The 8,443-nt window shown below is 31.2% G+C and overlaps 1 non-coding gene across 1 annotated transcript; it reads left to right on the forward strand.

Moving 5' to 3' along the window:
* The first annotated feature begins 6,695 nt into the window (after positions 1-6,695).
* On the forward strand, positions 6,696-6,790 carry TRNAY-GUA (transfer RNA tyrosine (anticodon GUA)). Its single transcript has 2 exons — positions 6,696-6,732; positions 6,755-6,790. It is a non-coding gene; the product is annotated as a tRNA-Tyr (tRNA).
* The last annotated feature ends 1,653 nt before the right edge of the window (positions 6,791-8,443 follow it).

The following is an 8,443-nucleotide window of genomic DNA, read 5'->3' on the forward strand; positions in this document are numbered from 1 at the left end:
GAGGGTAGGGGTTGGGGTAAAGAAATAAAAAATTAAATTGAAGATATCTTTTAAAAATAACTTTTTTTTGGGGGGTGGTGGTGGTAGGGGGCTGGGGGTAGGGTAAAAAATTGAAGTTTATTTTTTAAAAACAAGATTTAAATTATTATTATTATTTCTTTTGGGGGAGGGGGTGCTGGTTTGAGGTTAGGGGCATAATAAATTGACTTTTTCAACAAAAAAATTGTAATTTGAAGTTGGAAAAGAGTTTTGGACAATGTTTTTTCTTAAGTTTTGAAATATTTTCCAAAACATTTAACCCAACCAAACATGAGAAAATTGGAAAATATCCGACAGAATTCTTGATTATTCAAACTTAATCAAATCATATGTAGTAAGCAATGTATTCGCCTATTCTGCGAGACTTCTGATTTATTGTAAAAAAAAGGCGAAGAAATAAATATTACGAATAAACTACCCATGTTCAACTTTCAAAATGTGTCGTTGAATTGTTAAAAGACTCAAAAAATTATGTATCTCAGATATCGATCGAGCGTAATACCTTAAAACTTCTCCAATTGCCAATTTTGTGTGAGATCAGCCATACATATGGAATTCCACTCAAGTATATTTTTCGCAGTCTCATACTATATCAGCTCCTTCTGGTGTACAGTTGGATTTCTTGTTTTGATCTCATCAAACTCAAATTCAGATGATCCATTATCGAATTTGATCATATTTGCACTCACATATTTGATGTTTCTGTTATCTTTGATTTCATCCGCATATGCTTTTCTTCTCCGTCCATCGTTAGAAAATGGAGTGCGTTATATGCCAACCATTCCACCAGATGTTATGATAGATAGGACGTGGTTAGAAAAAGTCTGTCATCGGATAATATATTTAATGGTTGGACCGCCTTTCAATAGAAATGATGTAACAGGGTTTGCACCTTTGTTTTTAATATATTTCATGCGTACCTGGTTTTGCTGTTTGCTTATTGCATCTACTGTTCAGTTTGTAAAAACTTTAGATCCTATGCAAGGGTTTTTCTTGTTACCCCTTCTAGGTATATTATGTAGATGCATTAATCTAGACCTAGACCCAGTGTCAACTTATTTATTGGTTAAGGAACGATTTAGCAGATGGGGTACATGGCCTCCTTTCATGTGGATTTATGGGATTAGGAAAATTATGAAATTTGCACTGGGAATGACGGGGGCTATACCTTTTCAGTACTTTTTTAGATCTCCTTCCACTCGTCAATTGGTAGCCTTCTTGTGCCTCGGTGTCTTGGCTTGGGAATCTGGCATTGGTTTGACCTTCGACTGATCTTGCATGGAATTTTCAATTCCTTACTTGTCAATGCTTGCTTAAGCTGCGCAGTGGGTCTTTACAATCTCAATATAGGTACTTGGCTCGTATTTGCTGCTTCCATTTTGTTGTACTTCTTGCGTGAAAAGTTGGATTCAGTGACCTTGACATATGACAAAATGTTTACACATGAGCAAGATAATCCAGTAGAGACACTTCCATAGATGAAGCTAAGTTATCACCCATTGATCCTCTGCAGGCTGCAGCCCTTACTCACCAACCAACTCCCGAGCAGTCTGATCCTTCGTTGCACTCCATCTCTGACTCCTCAAATCAGTTCAACAAAGTATTGTCAGTTAAAGTTGTGTAAATATCACCTTTACTCACATTGAGTTTGTTGTTCATGTAAACTAGACCTGTATAATAGCATTGAGTTTTTTGTTGTTATTATTTGGTATGCAGATTTGATGTTAGTTGAATTTTGATTTTGTAAATATTTTTCAGTCTTTCAAGTTTTCAAAACTGACATTTTTATATCTTCAAGTCAAGTAATATATCAAAATAGAAAATCACATTATAAAATTAAAAATTTATGATCTTTAAAAAATAAAAGTAGAAAACAAAGGTTGATGATATAAAGGGTGAAATAAGCGTTTAAAAAGTCAATTACGAAAAATGGGAGAATGTCTATTGTTCGTAATTGAATGAGGAGTTCAATTTCTAAAGCAAAGTTGGGGTGTGTAAGCAATTTTCAACCATTTATAACCCACGCAGGTCATATTTTACAACATATAACTTAGTGTCTATCGGTCTTATGCTTATTTGAGCTAGGTTTAGTTTCAAAATCTATAAGGTTATGCGTTAAAAGGTGTAACTTATTCCTATAGAAATTCTTCCAAACAAAGCAAAAGTCCTTTAAACTTATGTTGGACAACACTACAAAATTTATGTCGAACAAGATAAAAATTCTCTAAATATTTGTGAAATTAAGTCATAGATAAAAGTACTTTAATTTGCCCCATAATTTTTAGTCGAATGAACAGAAAAACAAAAATTAAAAACCATTCCGAAAGTGACAATCATGCAAAAAAAAATGATAAGGGAGCGATCCTTCCATCTTTATGGGTCGCAAGTTCATAGTAATCAAGCAAATTCCTTCTATCTATCTATCTATCTATATATATATATATATATATATATATATAATTTGATTTTATTAAATTGTTAGTTACCTACGTAACCAGAGGAATATTAAATAACTACGTTTAACGCCACAATGGTATGGTGTAAAATTAAAATAAATTTTAGTATCTAGTAAAATTGCTCGATCTAATCATATGTACCAAACAATATTTCATCCATTTTCCATGAAAATTCTGATTTATTGTCAAAAAGGCGAATAAATAAGTATTTACCTTAACATGTTCTGCCACCCTTGCTCACTTACCAACTATTGCGCGGTCATCCAATCCAATGCTTGTTCCGTTGTATACTCTGTCAGACAAGTCCCCACAACAAAGTATTGCTAGTTAAGACTGTGTACGCATCACCCTCCTCAAACTTCATCTATAGATCAATAATATTGATATTGTTGTTGTTTGGTATGTGATTTTGATGTTAGTTTGAATTTATTATATATCTTTCTAATTTCCACAACCGAGGAAATTTTTATATCTTCAAGTCAAGTGATAAATCGAAGTAGAAAATCACAACAATTTTAGTTTTCGAAAGAAGGGTAAGAAATCATAAAAAAATTAGTTTAAATAAATACCAAAAGTAGCGTTCAGAGATTGAATAAATATAATCGGAATACTAAAACTCATTATCAAGATAAAAGGAATGAACCTAGACCTTGATAGTTTATTTTTTTAAGATATCTCATTTATTTTTCAACAGTTTATAATCCACAAGTTTTATGTCTCATCAGATGTAACTTAATTCCAACTGAACTTATGCTAATAGAAGCATAGGTTTAGTCTCAGAATCCGCAAAGTTATGCTTAAGAGTTGTACCTTATTTTTAGAATTTTTAACACAGAAAATACACTCTTATTTCTCTCTCTACTATCTGTATTTCTTCTTCTTTTCTTATTTCTCAAACAAAGTACTTCTTTTCTTAACACATAATGTGCTTTATTTCTATTTTTCTCAAGATGTGTTAAAAGAAGGGGAAACTACGCATTGTTTATATCTAAATAGCTACGCTACCATATAATAAGTTGTACAAATTAATTTATAACTTTTTGAAAACAATAGAGTAGTATTTACCCTTTGGACGTCAACTACTTTTACGTGTGGCGTGGGCCCATTTATAGGTGGAGTATTAATGTCTTTCATAAAAGAGTTTTAAGTAGGTATTTAGCCATAGATGTCGAATGTTTTTTTTCTTCTTTTAATTGAAATTTATGAATTTAAAGGAAGTTCCCCATGAGTTTCGCAGAACTTTCTTCCCATAAATGCACTTACCTACTTGGAAATTTTCAAGCAACCCTTTCTACTTTGATAAATAGAGCATTAACAATTCCAATTGCCCGTAAATTAGTTATCTTCAGCCCTATGGAATTCTGCTCATTTTGGTTTTTGATGTGTTCATACTGTTTGAGCTCAGTCTGTGGTGCAGTAGGATTATATGTTTTATACTCATCGAACTCAAAATCAGATCATCCAGTACCATATGTTGTTATATATGCACTCACATTTCCCGTGATTCTGTCTACTTTCATTTCATCGGCTTATGCTTTTCTTATCCAACCATCGTTAAAAAATGGGCCACCTCTTATGTCTGTTGATATTTCATCATTTGTATTGATATCATTTGGTAAGTGTGTGCTATACACTCAAACGTATGCATTCGCATGTTTGAAACAACTCTGTCCTCAAATAGCTTCTCCGCTCAACAAGATCCTTGCACTGGCAATTTCAATTACGCATGCTGAGCATATTATAGGGCCAGATACACCTTTGACTGCAATGTATATCATTCATACTAGTTTTTGGGTTCAAATAAATTGTTTGCATTTTACTCTTTATTTTTTTCCATTAGATCTAATTTTGAGTTGTTTCGTGGGTTTGCTGGTACTTTTACTGTTTTCTGTCATGTATCTAAGCCCAGTGACTGCTTATTTATGGATTACAGAACGATTTAACAGGTTGAGTACATGGCATCCTTTCAAGTGTATTTATGAAAATGGGAAAACTATGAAATTTGTAGTGGGAACGGTTGGGAGTATGCTTTTTCAGTACATTTTTAGATTTGATTCTATTCATCAAATAGTAGCGTTCTTGTGCTTGACAGTGTTTTGGCTTGGGAATTTAGCGATGCTTCAACCTTCGAGTGATTTTGGCATCTTCAATTTCTTACTTGTTAATGCTTGTGTGGGCTCTTCAGTAAATCTCTTCAATCTCGGTATACAAACCTGGATCGTATTTGCTGCTTGCATTTTATTATATTTTTTGCGATTGAAGCTGGATTCAGTGACTTTGAACTACTACAAATTCTCTATAGAAGAACAAATTGGGCCACTACCACCACAGACGTTGTCGTCGCTCCGGTTCATCAACTACTCTCCTTTACAGTCCGTGCTTATACTCCCTTACCTTCTCACAATACTCCCCCTTCCCACAGATTTACCGCCAATTTTGCCGACCTTACGTACTCCCCATAATTTGTAATTTGTAGAAGAAGCAGTGGCATCAAAACTTGCAACAAGAGAGAGATGAAGGCAATTTGTATTTTTTTTATAAGAAGAATTCAAACTTGTAACAAGAGATGAAGGCCAAGTCAGATGAGGGTAATTTGGTCTTTTCCAGATTCTACTGGATTAACTATATACTCCTTATTTCTCTCTCTATAATCTGCATTTTCTTTTTTCTTGTTAGTCTAATTAATTTTGTTTTTGTTAATATTTGTGACACCTTTAATACATGATAATGTGCGTGCTTTATTTCCATTTTTCTCACGTTCAGTGTTTAAAGAAGGAGAAACTACAAAATGCATTGTTTGTATCTAAATAGCTACACTACTATATGTATAATGTGATAACAATGGCGTTTTGATTTTTGTTTAGAGTTTAGAGTTTGTGAAAAAACATGTTTACAAATAAATTTAGAAATTTCTTGAAACAATAGAGCAGTAGTAGTATTTTGTATTTACCAATAGTGGACGCCGAATTGGATATATTTCTATTTCTTCCAAATCGGCGATCCATCGAGAAAAATCAACCCTTTTTACGCGTGGGTATATTTATAGGTGGAAATTTAATGCCTTTCATAAATGAGTTTAAAGTAGGTATTAATTGTTATTTCACTTTCAATCTAGGTCTTGAGTTGATTAATTTTGGAATAAATTATTTCGTAATTTTATTCCAATCAAACATGGGATAAATTTATTAAAATTAATTTCGAGATTAGTTATCTTTTATTCCTCTATCAAATATGTTCTTATATTTGAAGATAGAGTTATATTTGATTATATATATATTTTCGCAAATGAGAGTACTTTAATTGGAATACTTTTCAAATTTTGAATTCAACTTGAACTTGGATTTTAATTATTTTTTTACATAACTAAATAGTGATTTTGAAATAGAGTAAATATTGTGGGGAAAATCGATCTTGTCTAAGTAGACTGGTGATATGCATAAGCGTCCGGTTGCAAAAGGCCGATCTGACAAATAAATACCTCCTAGTCTCGTCAAGCTTCAGGATAAAAGCTTTAATTAATTAAATTAATATATCAAGTATAATAAAATTTTAAAATAAAAATAAAACGACTCGAGTGAATTGATATACAAGTCGAGATGGGACTCTTTCTGAATCTAGCAAGCTCAACTCTTTGTCAAATATCAATTTACAACTAAATCATATTTCAGTAATGTTAAAGCGATTTTCTCTAAAGAAAACCCTTATATCTTAAAGGGCAAAAATAAAACAATAGAAGGCGTTTCATATAAATGAATTATTTCGAATCAGAACCTAAGAAAATAGGAATGTTATTTTCTAAAACTGTTTTCTACTATGTAAAATACTATTTTTTCTGTTTTATATTAGTTGTCGACACTCTAACACTACTAAAAATAATTATTTTAAAATTACTTGTCAATTTACAAAATCAACAGAGAATTGATTAAAAAATTTAGAGTAAAAAATATATTATTTTACCTTACAATTATTTTTTTAAATTGTACGATAAAATTTGTAAAATTCCAAAAAAAATTCTCAAGGAGCAAATTAGTAAAACTATTTTTTTTTTAAATTATAATTTCTTAAAATATGCAAAGGAAAAAGTAAACAAAGACGGAGATAGTAGAATTTACATAGTTAACAGTAAACACGACTAGCTAGCTTAGGAATAAAGAGAAAATAATTAGATAAGTAAAATATGTGTTGTTGAAGAAACAAAAACCGACCTTAGCTCAGTTGGTAGAGCGGAAGACTGTAGTAGGTGAGAAGCCTGACAGATGATCTTTAGGTCGCTGGTTCGAATCCGGCAGGTCGGATTTTTTTTATTTTTTATTTTTTCATATTTCAAGCCAAAGAGTTATTTTTTATTTAAAGAAAAAAACTTGTAAATAGAAAATACAAAACGATAACGGAAACTCTTAAAAGCTACTACAACAACATACTAGTGTGATCTTGTACGCAAATCTTACGCCTACTTCGTGAGGTCGTAGAAAAATATCTTCATCCCTTACATTAGCTTAAAAAACTACAACTTGGTCTTTGCTTCTTAGTTCTGACCTTGGAATGCATAGGTGGAGGAGTGGCCCAAAACTTAACAGAGAGATGAAAATATAAAATTGGAAGAACATTTGTTGAAATTGAAGCCTTGCACTTAATTCTCAAGTAGCATAGGATGAGATTTGCAAGACTATCAAATCTCCCCAAGAAAATTAAGACATTCACCTTTTAGATTCTTTCAATTTTATTCATTATTTTTATCCGTCATGAGTTCAAAATTCATAATCTGTTGAAGTTTTGATAACCTTTCATATAATCATATATACATAGCAAGTGAGCAACTCGAAACAATAGTTACTAATATTAACAAGCTAGATATTATATTAATTTTATGAATTTTCCGAGAATTGCATATTGATAGTAATACCGATTCTAGTAAAAATAATATTTTTATTGGAAATATCTTATAACAGTCTAACTTAAAGTTGACTTATATATCAATAGTATTTCTCTAAGATATATTTCTTGTCACATGCATACCACACTAGTCCTTCTTTCATTATTACCCAAGTCACCAACATCTTTACAGTATATATCATTATTACCAATATAAGCAGTGAGATCTATCTCTAAATAAGACATGAAGATTTTTTTTTAAAATCTTCTCTCAGTATTAATGATAATGATATATATAGTGAAGATGTTGATTACTTCGTTGATGATAGAAAAGAATAGTAACGACCATTACTCCAAATATACTCAACAGAAAAAAATTGATGGTATTAACCAACTGAAACAGAAAAATCATACATTTTTTAAACACACAATTGATAGAAAGGGTAGAAGGAAATGAGAGGTTAGATAGAAAAGGAATGAGAAGACATAGAAGAATAAAGATGAAGTGATACACACTTCAATAATATTCACATAACCTTCAATTGCTCCACAAAACACTATTTATCATTAGAATCCCCAATTTAATATTGTGTTCGGGCCTTTTTTGATAATTGAGCAATATTGATCAAAATCTAATCATAATAAGAATTGATACAATGAGTTAACATATTGTTCGATTTAAACAAACGAAATTAATAGAAAAAAGGTAAATTTGAGTTTAACAACATATATAGCCTAATAATTTTTTAACCTTCTTCAATAATATAGAAACAAATAAGAGACTTTCTCCTAAAATGAATTATAGTTAAAAAATGGGATAAGGGTCTGAAAAATATCTCAACTTTGGTTGGATTTGCTGTTGCGATACTAAACTTTCATAAGGACCTATTACCTCCCTAGACTATTTAATACCGTATTTTTTACCCCCCTGAATTATTTAGTAGTGTATTTTAAAGGTATATATGTGTCCACGTGGACACATTACTATTTATAATTTTGCATTATTTTTTATGTCCACGTGGGCAAATATATATGTTTAAAATACGGTATTAAATAGTCTAGGGAGGTAATAGGTC

The sequence above is a fragment of the Solanum stenotomum genome, chromosome 8, assembly GCF_019186545.1.
Source record: "Solanum stenotomum isolate F172 chromosome 8, ASM1918654v1, whole genome shotgun sequence".
NCBI classification, from domain to species: Eukaryota; Viridiplantae; Streptophyta; class Magnoliopsida; order Solanales; family Solanaceae; genus Solanum; species Solanum stenotomum.